This window comes from Chiloscyllium plagiosum, chromosome 29, assembly GCF_004010195.1.
Source record: "Chiloscyllium plagiosum isolate BGI_BamShark_2017 chromosome 29, ASM401019v2, whole genome shotgun sequence".
Lineage (NCBI taxonomy): Eukaryota > Metazoa > Chordata > Chondrichthyes > Orectolobiformes > Hemiscylliidae > Chiloscyllium > Chiloscyllium plagiosum.
In genome coordinates, this window is record NC_057738.1 from 4319715 (window position 1) to 4336974 (window position 17260).

Sequence of the window (17260 nt, forward strand, 5' to 3'; positions counted from 1 at the left end):
CAATAAGCTTCTATCTGCAATTTGAGAGGGAGAGGGTACAGTCGGAAGTGACAGCATTTCTGTTGAATAAAGGGAATTATGGAGCTATGAGGGAGGAGCTGGCCAAAGTTCAATTGTGCAATACCTTAGCAGGGATGACCGTGGAGGAACAATGGCGGATATTTCTGTGTATAATGCAGAAGTTGCAGGATCAGTTCATTCCTAAAAGGAAGAAAGATCCCAGGAGGAGGCATGGGCGGCCGTGGCTGACGAGGGAAGTTAAGAAACATATAAAGTTAAAAGAGAAAAGGGAGAACATAGCAAAGATAATTAGGAAAACTGAGGACTGGGAAGCTTTTAAAGAGCAACAGAGGATTACTAAGAAGGAAATACGCAGAGGAAAAATGAGATATGAAGGTTAACTGGCCAATAATGAGTGGTGGGGGCATGGAATGCGCTGCCTGTGGTAGTGGTAGAGTCAGAATCTTTGGTGACCTTTAAGCGGCAATTGGATAGGTACATGGATGGGTGCTTAAGCTAGGACAAATGTTCGGCACAACATCGTGGGCAGAAGGGCCTGTTCTGTGCTGTATTGTTCTATGTTCTATGTTCTAACCGAAAGGTTGCTCCAAGTGGAAGCTTTAGCTGTTCAAAAATGATTTTAACCTTCTTTAAAAAAAAAGCTGCCCTTCACAGAACTGAAAAGTAAAATTCAGGGTCCTTCCACTTCAAATCCAAATTCCCAAATAATAGTATATCACAAATCTTTAGGACAATAATTATTATATTTTCCATTACAACAGTAGCTCTTTAATGCTGCTAACTCCTAGTAAAAATAATGTTAGCAAAGGAGAAAGTAAATCAGTTAAGTTATAAGCTTTCTTCAGTTTTTGAGCTTATAATTTTTAGCATGAAAACTCACATTCTGCCGAATTGATCAGACAGAAGGACCATTGTTGTAACTAAATTAAATCAATGCAGGAATTTCAGGAGCAAATGAAAGTTGTTTTTAATGACTCTGTGCCTAAATGAGATGGCAGGAGAGAGAGCGAAGCCTGTGAAGGAAGGGTGGTAATGAATCCTGAAATGTAAATGGTTACAAACACAAAGTATTGGGAAAAAGGCTCATTATTTCGAGAGGCAGAAGGGTGGAAATGAGTCCCCTCATGGATCAGTGCTGGAACCACTGTTGTTCACAGCTAATATTTGCAGCTCAGACTTTGAAATCAAAAACACAATTTTTAACTGGCTAACAAACTGGGAGGAATATTTTCATCAATAGCATACAGTATCTGAATCCATGATGAAAGTTATAAACCTCATCTACATGTGTTGGGGAGAGGGAGGAAATTAGAAACTGACAGTGCATTTAGCTTTTGAAACTGGACTATAGAGCTCTGGGAGAAAGTGAGGACCGCAGATGCTGGAGATCAGAGTCAAGAGTCAAGCCCTTCTTCAGGAATGAGGCTGTGGGCCAGGAGGCAGGGAGGGGTGTGCTGATAAAGGGCTTATGCCTGAAACATTGATTCCCCTGATCATCGGATGTTGCCTGACCTGCTGTGCTACTCCAGCACCACACTCTCGACTATAGAACTCTGTCCCAGGTCATTCTATCCCAATCAGGTCAAGACAGCGCTGAGGTCAACGATTTATCCTGATTGGCCCTATGCTGTACCAAAGGAAGATCTTTGATAGGCATTTGTAGCCATGAACAATGCAAGATTGTGTGACAGCACACCTACATGATAGATGTCTCTCCAAAGTGTGTTTACTGAGGGAATTTACAATTGGAAATAGCTGCTTTACACAAACAACAGTTGTGCAATTCAAGTCAATCAATGTGAAGTCAGGCAGGGGTGTCCTCTCTCCCGTGAGTTGTAGTAAAACGTTTGGTGAGTCATCAGGAAGGACACAAGCATAGAAGGGTGGCATTCGGGGAGTCACTTAAGTCAAAGCCTCTTTAAATGAGAATGACATCACTTCTTTGACTTGGATCTGCTGTTTGCATAGATGGATGAGCATCTACAAACAGTTCAAACTAGCCTTAGTGGCCAAGGTAAATCATGACACAACAAAGATCATGTTTTTTTGAAAATGGGCCAACCAATTCTTTGTCCCCTTAACTATCAGATCAGATTACTTGAAGATGCTGAAGATATAAATAGGAAGAGTAGGTCATGGGCTATAAACTGCAAAAAGCAATTAGTGATGCTTAAACAAAAGTGGGCACGTGGAATGCAGCATGCAAATACCAAATATCATGACATGAATTTAGTGTTCAGTCCTGTGAAGGGGAGCATTTTTAAACATAAGAGATTTGAAGTCATTTTTGAACTACACTGCACCTTCATCTAGTGTTGCAAATGGATCTGGTCACACTCCTTCATTGATTTAATGTAACTACAACAGTGGTCCATCCTTTTGTCCAATCAGGCAGGATGTGAGTTTTTATACTAAAAATTAATAGCTCAAAACTGAAGAAAACCTGTTAGTTAACTGCTTAATTATCTTTTTCGCTAACATTTTTTAATAGGACATCAACATTGAAGATCTCCTGTTATCATGGAATACATAATAATTTTTGTCCTAAAGATTTGTGATATACTATTACTTGAGAATTTGGATTTGAAGTAGGGGAAAAATGAATGTTATTTTTCAATTCTGTAAAGGGCAGCTTTCTTTAAGAAGGAGGTTTAAAGTTGTTTTTGAACTATTCTGCACTTGTACCTAGTTGCAAAGGGATCTGGCCACAGAATACTCCAAACAGTTGGAACAAGCCATACCATTGATAACTCATTGAGATGTTTGTAAAAAAATTTCTTTGATCACAAGTTTGTCAAGCAATGGCATTATAGCTGAGTACTAGATGCCTAGAGGATCTGTAGGAAAAGGGGATGATGAATCCTGTCAAGTGTTTCCGAGAAAGGTTATGCTAAAATGTTATTTGGTGGAATACCTCATTGCCAGATATTGCAAACAAGCATCAGGATTAACTTGGTTGGTTGCAAGAAGAGTTGTCCCCTGTTAAATCCTTTCTGCACAATCAAACTCTCCCATCATACATTGCCCTAGAGTTAGCTTTGATAGGAAAAGCCTTCATCTATCCTCCTGCAACGTGCCTTTACAAAGCAGGCCTGGAAAAGAGATGCAGTGTTTTTTGTTGAGATTCATCCCAACCATGTCTATGACATAGGACTCTGTGCTTTACACACTGGTTCATAAAGATGTAAGAATATAAGAACAAGGAGCAGCCGGCAATTCAACTCTTTGGGATTGCTCCTCCATTTCTTACAATCATGGCTCATCTCATCTTGGTCTCATCTCCACTTCCCTGCCTGCTCTCTATAACCCTGTAACCCGTCACTAACTGAAAACCTGTCCATCTCTCCCTTAAATTTACTCAATGTCCCAGCATCCACCATAGATTACACAGATTCATAGCCCTTTTAGAGGAGTAATTTCTCAACTGTTTTAAATCTGCTACATACACATTATCCTAAAACTGACCCCGCCCCCATTCTAGATTGCCCAAATTGAATTGAATTGAATTTATTGTCACGTGTACCGAGGCGCAGTGAAAAGCTTTACCTTGTGAGCAATACAGGCAGATCACAGAGTTAAGTAGCATAGATAGTAAATAATAGGTAAAAAGTGGCAAAAACAAAAACACAGGCACAGGTGAATGTTAAGAGTTTGTGAGTCCATTTAGTATTCTAACAACAGTAGGGTAGAACCTGTTTTGAAACAGACTGGTGTGTGTGTTCAGGCTTCTGTACCTTCTCCCCAATGGTAGAGGTTGTAGAAAAACATTACCAGGGTGGGATGGATCTTTGAGAACGCAGGCGGCCTTTCCTTGACAGCGGGCCTGGTAGATGGATTCTATAGGTGGGAGGTTGGCCTTTGTGATTGTCCGGGCCGAGTTCACCACTCTCTGTAACTGAGTCCGATCTTGAATGGTACAGTTGCCATACCAGGTAGTGATACTTTCAGACAGAATGCTCTCGAAGGTGCACCTATAAAAGTTGGCAAGGGTATTTGCCATCACGTGCTGTTAATGTTTAAGGGGGCATGAGTAATATTCCACCAAAAGTCAATCATGAGTTCCTTGGTTTTACTGGCATTGAGAGCTAGGTTGTTCTCAGTGCACCATTTTTCCAGGTCTTCCATCTCCCGTCAGTGGTCTGTTTCGTAGCCATCTGAGATTCAACCGACTATGGTAGTATCACCAACGAACTTGTAAATGGCTTTAGTCTGGATATCCGCTCTATATATGCTTTGACAAAGCCCTTTAGCACCTTTTATATCTCAATTAGATTTCCACTCATTCTTCTAAACTCCAAAGTATAGATCTGAGATGTCACGGAGGCTCAGTGGTTAGCACTGCTGCCTCACAGAGCAAGGGACCTGGGTTGAAATCCAGCATTGGGCGACTGTCTATGTGGAGTTTGTACATTCTCCCTGTGTCTGTGTGGGTTTCCTCCCACAGTCTAAAGATGTGCAGGTCAGGTTAATTTGCCATGCGAAATTGCCCATAGTGTTAGGTGCACTAGTCAGAGGGAAATGGGTCTGGGTGGGTTACTCTACAGAGGGTCGGTGTGGATTTGTCGGGCTGAAGGGCCTGTGTCCATACTGTAGGGAATCTAATCTAATCTCTCTTCATAAAGGCAAACCCTTCACCTTTAGAATTAATCTCACGTACCTCCTCTGCACTGCTTCCAATGCAACTACATCCCTCATCAAGTAAGTAAAACTGTTCACAATATTCCAGCTGCAGTCTCACTAACATTTCATACAGTTGTAGCAACACTATTCTACCTTTCTATTCCATCTTTTAGCAACAAATGCCAAAATTTCATTCGACTTCCTTAACACTTGCTGCACTTGTGTATTAGATTTCTACAATTCATGCATCGGAACAACAAGATCCCTCTGCAATGAAGCAGTGAAATTTCTCTCCATTCAGATAATGAATAGTCTTTCTATTCTTTTGACCATAATAGATTACACTTCACACAGAGCCACATCAAACTTCATCTGCCAATTTTTGGCCCATTTACCTATCTATCCATATGTAAATTTATCTCTGAGGATCCACACAGAGATAAACATTATCTGTGGTTGGAGGCCCATCATAGTTCAGTGAAAGACGCTGTTTGGTCTACCCAAAACTTGTTGGTCTTTCAGCGCAAGATGTTGTCTGTGACAGAGTTCAGGTATTGCAGACTAGCACATTCCAAATTCCAATATTATGTTCGACTTTATGTTTGACACATGAACATTGTAGATATTGACTGCAATTTCATCTGTAGCAATACAGTATCTACATGAGAATTCAATATTGTCATTATATAATGCGTTTTAGAAGTTTTATGAATAAAGAAAAACAAGCTGGGTCTTTTTTCTCTTGAAAATAGAAGGCTGAAGAGTAAACGAATAGATATCTTAAAATGATAAGATGCTTGTTCGAGAGTAATTACAGAAAGAGTTTTGCCACTCAGGGAGAAAGCAAAATTAAAGACTATCAATGTAAAATAATCATCATGAAATGAAACCAGGATTTAGAAGAAACTTCTCTATCTAGTGAATTTGGGAATATGGAACTCGCTACCACAGGAAGTGGCCGAAGTAAACAATACAGCTGTATTTAATGGAAATTCAAATAAGCTTATGAGAAAGTGGGGATGATAAATTTTAATGAGGAAATTTGGGAGAAGGTTCAAGTGAAGCATAGACAAGACATGGATTAAATTGGTCAAATGGCCTGTTCTTGTGGTGAATTCATAATAAAATAACCAACAGAAATGGCGAACCATAAGTTTCCATATCATTCTCTGTGTGAGTGTTGTTATTTTCAGAATTCATATTTTTAATTACGGAATAATTGCATTGCAACACAATGGAGAACAATGTTGGTGTGTTATTTCATTTCAGGATGTTGAAGCAATCCACTCAGTTGGGCAATTAGGTAGGAAATGCTGACCTTGCCAATGACGTCAACATCCAGTGAACAAATAAAGAGTAAAATTACAGAGCAGAAATATGGCATTCTGCCAAATTGGTCAACGCTGATTTTAATGGTTCACCTGAGTATCCTTCCACCTTACCTTATCCTACCTTATCCTACTGTATCCGTAAATTATTTGCAAGCAGTTCCAGGCTGGCATTTAAAAAGACCTGGAAGTGAATTGGGTATCTCAGCCGCACCATCTAGGATGGTGTAAGTTATGAGAAGACTTGAAGAGGAAGGAAATACAAAAAAACTCTTCAAAAAAAATATTTGTTCACAACCAACTCCAAAGCAGAGCAACATTGCACCGGAAATGTCAAGTTGACTCTCTCTCCACAGACGCTGCTTGATCTGCTGAGCTTCTCCAGCACTTCTTATTAACAGAAAAAACATTTGTTTTCATTTCTAATCCTTTGCCCCACTAATTGTGGTTGTTAGGGTCTTGTGAGAGGTGACTTTATTGAAATATGCAAGATCCTTTACAGTCTGGATAAAGTGGACGTTGAAAGTCCTTTTGTGGATGAGTCCAGAACTAGGGGAACACTGTTAAAAATTATGAGTTGCCCTTTTAAGACAGAAATATGGAGAAATTCTCTCAGAGGATTGTGCAACTTTGGAACTCTCTGCATCAGAAGATAGTGGAGACATGATCAATCAATATTTTTAAGATGAGATAGATAGATTCCTGTTTGGCAGGGGAATCAAAGGTTATCAGAGGTAAGTGGGAATGTGGAATTCAAGACACAATCAACCAGCATGGCATAGGAGGCTCAAGTGACCAAAAGGCCTATTTCTACTCCTATGTTGTATCTTCATATGACCATCTTTTACTATCAACCCTTTTCCCAACTCCAGCCCCAGGTCACCTTCAATTCCCTGTTGACATTAATCTTATATGAATGAAACTGGCAATTGATTTTGTTCCTTCTGCTCAGTTGATATTTTTTTAAAAATCAAAGGACAAATTCATTTCACTTGATAAATGGAAATTTATTAGAAGTGACTTTAGGTGGGCCCATATTCATTCTAGGGAATGTTGGAGTTAAGTACAGATTATACATTCAGCCTGAGGAAGGTTGTATGCTTTCAGTCATACCAAGTAAACATAGGAACAGGAGTAGGCCAATCTAGCCCCTCACGCCGCTTCCATCATTCAATGAGAATATGGCTGATCTGCAGCTAACGTCCATTTACCCAGCTTCACTCCATATCGCTTAACCATCAGTTTAACAAAAACTTATCAATGTTAAATTTAAAACTAACATTTGATCTTGCAGCAACTATTGTTCACAGAAAAGAGTTCCAAAATTTTCATGTCCATTGCATGTCGAACTGTTTCTTAATTTCACTTCTAAAAGTGGCTTCAACTTTTAGACTAGGCCTAGACTCCCCAAACAGCAGAAATAGTTTATGATTAGATTCCCTACAGTGTGGAAACAGGCCCTTCAGCCACACCAGTCCACACCGACCTTCCGAGGAGTAACCCACCCAGACACATCTCACTCTGACTAATGCACCTAACACTATGGGAAATTTAGCATGGCCAATCCACCTGACCTGCACATATTTTGGACTGTGGGAGGAAACTGGAGTACCCAGAGAAAACCCACGCAGACATGGGGAAAACATGCAAATTCCACACAGACAGTTGCCCGAGGCTAGAATTGAACCTGGGACCCTGGTGCTGTGAGGCTGGTGCTAACCACTGAGCCCTATCTTTATTTATCCTTAATATCTTGATATCACTGATCAAATGAAACCTGAATCTTCTAAATTCCAGAAAATAGACCCTAGTTTAGGTATGCTTCCCTTGTAGCTTAACCCTTTAAGAACCCAGGCATCATTCTAGCGAATCTCAATATATTCTAAGGCCAATATATCCTTCCAAAGGTTTGATGTTCAGAATTGGTTGAGGTGTTCCAGGTCTGGTCCAGTCAGGGCTTTGATGTTCAACTGAGGCATAGCTCAAACCCTTCCATTCTGGTCCTCCTGATATAAAGTTCAGTATTCCATCAGACTTTCTGATTATTTTCTGCACCTGTTCATTATACTTTAATCATCTACATTCTTGAATCTCAAATCCTTTTGGGCCTTCACCATTGAGCTATTCATCATTGATAGCGGACCCTATTCTTCTTTTTAGGTTCAATTAGTGGATGGCCTCACATTTGGCTGTACTAAAATCCATCCCGATGAACACTGAACAACATCATCTTCCAATGCTCTGCTCCTCTCCACACTGCGTTCAATGCTGTCTTTGTATGGTAAGTAAGTTAGATATATGGCTTTCTATGCCATCACTAAAGCAGCTAATGAAGTGTATAGATGAAACCCCAACACAGATCCTTGTGGGACAACATTATCACATCAAGCCAATTAGGATACTGGCCAATATTCCTATCAATTCACAATTTCTGGCCCCAGGAGTTATAGGTCCCACAAGTTTGATATTGTTGCAATGCATTGTGGCACAACATTAACTCATGTTGATGACCTACCAAAAGAAACTCAGAACTGAATTTTATTTTATTGGATTAAACAAAAAAATACATGAGCAGAATACATGAATCATTAATTTAGAATGCTGAAGGGGCAGGCAATATTGACATAAGTAGCTTATGACTTGGACTGCAAGCACAGAATGAGAGAATGCAAGTTCAAACAGAGAAAGCCTCAAGCAAAACTACAGATCAGAAGAAAAGCTTATGTTAGCACTATAATGAGAGGTATTTGCAATTTACAGGGAGACAGACATCAAAAATCAGAACATTCTGTCTTGTACAAACAGGAATTAAACTAAACTAAAATAATCAGGGTGTTGGACCTTTGTTCAAATGACAACATTCATCTCCTGAATTTCCAATTTAATTCGGTTATGTGCAATAGGTCAGGCTAAATGGACAAGATTCACTGTAAGAAGTATTTAGTGACTTCAAAGATTTGTACATTGTGAAGTGCAGGGTTGAACCATGTGTTTATAACCTGTAGCAATCAATTTTGTATATTATGCACATAAATATAGAGTATCATATTGGCAAAGTTGCAGTGTGCTAAAATAATCAATATTCTGTCAGTTAACAATAATAATGAGTGCAAATATCCTATCCATTATTTGCAAATTAAAGATCACTGAAACACGGAAACAAGATACTGACAAATCTAATTAACCAAATTATTCAACTATTTTCCTCAGGTTTGTTAATGGTGATGTTATTTCTTTGTTTATACCAGTAAATTAGATTCAAAACTTACACTCACAACACACTACCATAACAATCTGTGTGTGTGGTGAGTGGGGGAGGGAGCAGTGTCCCTACTTGTAGGACAGGAGACCCAGTTTCATTTCCACCTGCTCCAAGGGATGTGTAATACATTCCTGAACAGGTTGATAAAGAAACATCAACACTATTATGAAGCTAAAATAAAGTTACCCACAAACGCTTTGTGTGTTGGAAACTGTTTTTTAAGAAACTTCCATATCCTTTGTGCTTCTTTTTCTGGAATCTGGGGCTTGAGTTGCTTTCTGTTCACAGGGTTTGAACTCTTCAACTCATAAGAGTTTGAACTCTTATCAACAATAACATTTTCACTCCTGAAACTCCACCACTTCCTCTGGCAGCCCATTCCATCCACATTCCACCCTCTGCGTGAAAAGGTTGCCCTTAGGTCTCTTTTATATCTTTCCCCTCTCACCCTAAACCTATGTCCTTTAGTTCTGGACTCCCCCCACCCCAGGGAAAAGACCTTGCCTATTTACCCTATCCGTGCCCCTTATCATTTTATGAACCTCTACAAAGTCACCCCTCAGCCTCTGACACTCCAGGGTAAACAGTCCATAGCCTATTCAACCTCTCCCTATAGCTCAAATCCTCCAACCCTGGCAACGTCCTTGTAAATCTTTTCTGAACCCTTTCAAGTTTCACAACATCCTTCCAATAGGAAGGAATCTAGAATTGTACACAATATTCCAAAAGTGGCCTAACCAATGTCCTGTACAGCCGCAACATGACCTCTCAACTCCTATACTCAATGCTCTGACCAATAAAGGAAAGCATACCAAATGCCTTCCTCACTATCCTATTTACCTGTGACTCTACTTTCAAGGAGCTATGAACCTACACTCCAAGGTCTCTTTGATCAGCAACACTCCCTAGGACCTTACCATTAAGTGTATAAGTTCTGCTAAGATTTGCTTTCCCAAAATGCCCCGTACCTCACATTTATCTAAATCAAAATCTATCTGCCACTCCTCAACCCATTTCACCTGAATATGGTGTCTTGGGCACCTGTAAGCTATATCTGCTTCTTCTGTTGTATGAGTAACATTTTGTATTAAGACCACAGGACTTAAAAACCTAACAATAGCTGTGAAACTGTGAAACTATGAAACTGGAACAACTGCAGCAGAACTGACTGTTTCTGGGAGAAGCTAATCATATATATCTCAGTGGGCAGAGCTATTCAAAGGCTTCAGAGTTAACCCTTTCAGGTCAACTGTTTTATGCAACATTTTCTCCCCTCATACCATAAAATTTCTTTCGAATGTTTAACCCATTATACAATTTCTTACATATGGTAAGTATATCAGGTTGAACCCACACCCTATCTAACCTCATGCAGACTTGGAAGAGAAGATGATCTTCTGTGCAAACGAAAATGCTGAACATTGACATCTGCAAAGACCCATGACTTTTTTATTTGCTAAACGTCATTTGCTTTGAAGATGCACAATATTTACACTGGACCACCATCATGAATATTTGATTTCTTCAAAATGTGTGATAAAACAGTGTTGAGGTGTGAGGAGTAGTCTTCACTTGTCAACTTTGCTGTAAGGTAGGACTGGATGTGAATCTCTAAGCCTATTGTCACAAAGTTGGTTCATTTTTTCTAAAAACTGTTGCTTTTCTCAAGGATACTATGTCCTTGGTTTTTCTCAGAGGGGTTGTAAATGCTCCTGGTGCCAAGTAGACTGGTTTGGTATAGAGATTAAAGGGTGATGAGAGGCCTTTTTGTTTATATATAAACTTCAGGCCAAAGAGGTCATGTTTTAGAAATGACCTGTATAATGAAAGGGGAGTGGTCAGCTCTCTAGCAGTTCAGTTCAATCCAGAACTAGTTGGGAGTTCAACAGTGAGCTGTATGGAATCAATATCTCTCTCGTCCTGCCTTTCTAACTTTAACCTGTAAGCATTTGTTCCATTTATACTGTTTTTTAAGGGGTTTGCTTATTGGGACTGTTGTGTATATTCAGAACAGCTTGATTAAGTCTAGTTTGGATAGACTGAGTTCGATAGGGGTTCTTTATTCTTTTCTTTGTGTTTCATTGTGTAATTTTGTGAATAAAATTGACGGTTTTAAAATCTACTAGGAGAAAGTGAGGACTGCAGATGCTGGAGATCAGACCTGAAAATGTGTTGCTGGAAATCTACTCAGGGTAATTTTCACTGTACATTTGCCAAAACAAATTGCAAAGTTACGGTCTGGATTGCCTGCTCAAGAATGTTTTGTGTGATCTGGCCTAGTCCACAACACCGTCATGTTGTCATAGAGTCATAGAGATGTACAGCATGGAAACAGACCCTTCAGTCCAACCCGTCCATGCCGACCAGATATCCCAACCCAATCTAGTCCCACCTGCCAGCACCCGGCCCATATTCCTCCAAACCCTTCCTATTCATATACCCATCCAAATGCCTCTTAAATGTTGCAATTGTACCAGCCTCTACCACTTCTTCTGGCAGCTCATCCCATAAACATACCACCCTCTGCGTGAAAAGGTTGCCCCTTAGATCTCTTTCATATCTTTTCCCTCTCACCCTAAACCTATGCTCTCTAGTTCTGGACTCCTCCACCCCAGGGAAAAGACTTTGCCTATTTACCCTATCCATGCCCTTCAGAATTTTGTAAACCTCTATAAGGTCACCCCTCAGCCTCCGATGCTCCAGGGAAAACAGCCCCAGCCTATTCAGCCTCTCCCTATAGCTCAAATCCTCCAACCCTGGTAACATCCTTGTAAATCTTCTCTGAACCCTTTCAAGTTTCACAACATCTTATCTTTAGATTAATGGGTTTTCCTGGTTTTTGACATTTTCAGGAGCTAAAGATTTTCTTATTGTGGAATATAAGAGTCCTTTTAACCCTGTGAAGTCAATTATACCTTCTTCATTGTGTTTATTAGAGAGGGGGCAAACATCAACATAGCTGATTTCAACTGGTATACACTCATGCTTGGGTTCAGCAAATATTCCTGTAAGACCTATAAAGCCTGTTTCTGGCTGTCAGGTTGGTCAAGAATTGAATTCTTTATGGATATAACCAGCATAGTTTCTGTTGTCTCAGGATTCTTTCAGATTTTGAATGTCTTCCCTTTTTCTTGCACACGTGATATTGTTATAGAGATGAACATTACAGAAGCAATGTATGCTTTTTATCCACATCTCTGGAAGTAACTCCTAGCACCAAAAGATTTGCATAATCTAGTGTTGGTTTATCGTTAAATTCTTTTGAATGTTTTTATCTACGAAGTTGATAAGTTCTGATAGTTTTCTCAAGCGTATATTTGTCCTTCTGTGTCCCAGATTTTTCTCAGCTTCTAACACAATTGGTCTTTCCAGTGTGAGATCTTCAATTGTAAAAGATCTGAAAGAGATGCACCAGACATTTCAATGATAAATCTGGTCTTTAATTAGTTCTGGTTGTAATGCTCCATATTCACAAGGTTCAGGCAATAGCTAAAAATCGCTGTTGTTGCTGTTAATATGCTCTCCTGGAAACTGAGTTAAAAATCACACAACACCAGGTTATAGTCCAGCAGGTTTATTTGGAAGCACTAGCTTTTGGAGCGCTGCTCCTTCATCAGGTGGTTGTGGAGTATAAAATGGTAAGACACCGAATTTAGAGCAAATGTTTGCAGTGTTATTCAACTGAATTTATATTCAAAAAAAGACATGGATTGTTTAAGTCACTCATCTTTTAGAATGACCATGTTGGTTTCAGTTCTTTCATATGTAATTTTGTACACTCCAGTCCAACACCAGCATCTCCAAATCCTGGAAACTGGGTTTTTAGCTATACAATAGGTTCTTAAAGTAAAATAACTGTTAAATGATTTTAAGACATGAAAGGCATCAGTATCTTTTTGAATGCTTTTTCTGTTGATAATCTGCTAATCATGTCAGAGAATAAAGAAGTTAATGAACTATAATGAGTTCTGCTTGTAAATTGGTGTGTTGACATTAATCAATTCTGTATCTCATTAATTATTTCTTGCAGGCTGACCAACCTAATTCTCAATCTGAAACATCAGTAACCTTGAATCTGCCTGGAGGTGTAATAACTTTCTCCATTTCTTTGTTTAAGTTGATCATTTTAAATTCTGAAAGCTCTTAAAATTAATTAAATTTTGCTGCATCTTTGGCTTTTCATCTTGTAGGTTTGAATCATGATTTCAATTCAATTGCTATGAAGCCCATCAGAGAACATCCAGCTTTAATCATTTTTGTTTGGAATTGTAATTACACTTTAATTACTGGGAAAGCAAGATTACATGTTCTCATAAAGTTTTATAGTGTAAAGAATTGTTTTTACAAAGATTAAGGCTTGTCTTCAAAATAATTTTTTCTTTATTTCAAATTAAGGCATCTTTAAGTTACACAGATATGTACAGTTAACTTAAAGTAAAAACTCTTTACATTACCACTTAACCAAAATGGAGGACTGGCAATATTTTACCTCTCTTCTCGATGCACCTCTGACCTTTTTCAATAATATGGGCGATTTTCACCATTTCAGCTTCTTCGACACAGAACCCCCCCAGTTGTCACATCCTGCAAATCTGAAGAAGATCCATTTAGTGGAAACTCTGTTCCCATCAGCCAACCAGTCTTCTATCCATGCCAGCCTGATACCCTCTATACCAGTAGTTCCTACTTTGTGCAATAACCTTTTAAGTGGAATCTTCTCAAACCTCTTCTAGAAATCCAAATACGGTATACCAACAGTCTCCCCTTTATCCTCAGCATGTTATTCCTTCAAATAAATTAAAAATAACTAAATAGGATTTCCCTTTCACAAAACCATGTTGACTCTTCCCAATTACCTACAGTTTTTCCTCAGCATCTACTAATAAACTCCTTAAATCAATCTTCTTAGTAATGTTTAAGATCTAAGGATGAAGTCTATCAGGTTGAGAGATTTGTATAACCTCCAGTTCTATCCGTTTACTCAGTACTGCTACCCCATTAAATTATAATTTCATCAAGTACCTTGTCTTCCTTCAACCTCCAAATGTACAGGAAATCCTGGAAATTTTTCCATCAAATATATTGAAGACAGAAGCGAAATATTTATTTATTCCATCCTCGTTGTGTCTGTTTGGGTCAGTATGGTGGCTCAGTGGTTAGCACTGCGGCCTCACAGCGCCAAGGACCCGGGTTTGATTCCAGCCTCGGGTGACTGTCTGTGTGGAGTTTGTACATTCTCCCCGTTTTTGCATGGGTGTCCTTCCACTGTCAAAAGATGTAACGGTTAGGCGAATTGGCCAAGTTTAATTGCTGATAGTATTAAGGGATGTGTAGATTAGGTGCATTAGTAAGGGGTAAATATAAGGTAGGAGGAATGGGTCCAGGTGGGTTACTCTTTGGAGGGCCAGTGTGGACTTGTTGGGCCTGTTTCCACCCTGTTAGGATTTTATGATTTATGCTACCTTATTTTCCCAGTATTCTGACTCCATTTCATCTAATCGGACTATATAATTTGCAATACCAATGCTTCCAGAAAGTCATCCTGTCCCTTCAAAAGATTCCTGGTATTCTGGTTAATGGAGTTCTTAGAATTGTCTATTTCATTCCCTCGCTTATGCTATCATTTCTACTTCTTCCCACACAAAATGCCATAGAGTTCCCTTGTCTTTGCTATTTACCCACCAATATTCAAATTCAAATGGTCATCCTTCATTAGTTCCACCAACACCAAAATAATTTTCCCTTTTGGAACTCCATTCTGAACAGAAAAGTTCCTCTTAATACCCTGCTTGATTCTACAAATAATTTCAAATAACTCCTACCTTTTTTGATGCCATCCATGCAATTGAAGGATTAATCTGCCCTTTAATCTTTCCCTTCCTCATCAAGCAGTTGAAACAGCCACGTTAGTCACAGAGATATTCAGCATTGAAACAGACCTTTCAGTCCATCTTATCCATACTGACCAGATATACTAAATTAATCTAGTCCAATTTGCTAGTATTTGGCCCATATCCCTCTAAACCCTTCCCATTCATAAAGCCATCTCGATGCCTTTTAAATGCTGTAACTGTACCAGCCTCCACCACTTCCTCTGGCAGCTCATTCCATACGCCTCTGCGTGAAAATATTGCCACTTAGGTCCCTTTTAAATCTTTCCCTTCTCACCTTAAACCTGTGCCCTCTAGTTTTGTACTCCCCACTGTCAGGAAAAGACCTCTCTGTCCATGCCCCTCATGATTTTATAAACCTCTATAAGGTCACCCCTCAGCCTCCAATGCTGCAGGGAAAATAGCCCTAACCTATTCAGCCTCTCCCTATAGCTCAAACCCTCCAACCCTGGCAAAATCCTTGTAAATCTTTTCTGAACTCTTTCAAATTTCACAACATTTTTCCTATAGCAGGAGACCAGAATTGCACGCAATATTCCAACAGTGTCCTGTACAGCCGCAACATGACCTCCCAACTCCTATAGTCAATGCATTGATCAATAAAGGCAAGCACACCAAACACGTCCTTCACTATCCTATCTACTTGCAACTCCACTTTCAAGGAACCATGAACCTGCACTCCAAGGTCTCTTTGTTTAACAACACTCCCAGGACCTTATCATTAAGTGTATAAGTCTGCCCTGATTTGTCTTTCCAAAATGTGGTGATCTAATGCAAGCTGGGGAAATTGCTTTGTGAACTCTGTCTACATGAACCTGAGTTCCTGATCATCTATCATTTTAATTTCTTGCTCCACTCTCACCCGCCCCTCCCTCCATCCTTTGCTTCCTACACTGATTAAATAAAGCTCAATGGAGCCTGGAGGCACAGCACCTTATATTTCAATAAGGCACATTAAAACCTTTCATGTTCATTACTGAGTTCAACATTTTCCAAACATAAATACCGCTTTAATTTTTTTCTCCATACAATAGCTGTTCAAACTGTATTTTCTATTTTCATTTACACCACCTCTAGACATTTTTTAAACTTGTTACACTGCTCATCCTTTTTTAAATTGTTCTTGTCGCATTTAATCTCTCCTACATTCCACCTATCACAGAATTTTCCTTTCATTCTTTTCTTCTCCCCACCCTCTTATCTGCCTCTTTATTTGTTAAAAACCTATTACATTGCTAACTTTTTCTATTCTCATGAAATGTCATTGGCAGTCAGAATGCAGTGGGACTCCAATAGATAGCATTAAGTGTACTCTTGATCCTGACCAATACCACAGGGATGCCAGTAAGCTCTTAAAGTTCTAGTTTCATTCTTGAAAAGTAGAGTTTTAAGTGAAACTGTTTTAAGTGAATATGTAAAGTGCTGGAGAAACTCAGCAGGTTTGGCATCATCTGTAGATTGCTGAAAGAGTTAGTGTTTCAATTCCACAATGACTGTTTACTGGCCAAAGAAAAAAAAGTCTTCAGCATTTTTTGTTTTTATTTCAGATCTCTAGCTTTTACTTTAAAATAAATTATCGGTTATAAGTTCTTTTTAGTAATTTCTCTCTCCCAAAACATCAAGCTGATGTGCAGCACCATGCAATCGTAGCCATAAGAACTAGCAAACTAAAATAAATCAAATGTATAAGAGCTATTGGAGGGCTTCCCTGGCACAATAATAATGTCCCTATCACAGAGTGGGTAGGCCTGGGTTCAAGCCCCATCTCCTCCAGAGATAATAATATATATCTTAATAGGTCAACTGGGAAAATATCTATTAAGGAAACAATGACAGAACTGGTCAATTAAAGAAACCAAGGGCCTTCATGGTATGGTAGTAGAATCCCTATCTCTGAGCCAGGAGGTCTAGATTCAAGTTCTAGCGGTGTGTAATAATATCTTCGAACAGGGTGAGCGAAAATCTCAGAGATACTGTAGTTAGCGCTATGTCTTTCCTCTGCTGTGAAAAAGTTAAAATACTATAAGTTGAAATCCTGTCCTTTGCTAAATGTCTAAAACACGATATACAGAAAATGTACAAATAAATTACACACACCATCTTTCTGCTTTCGGATTGACGACAGTGGTGGGAGTAGA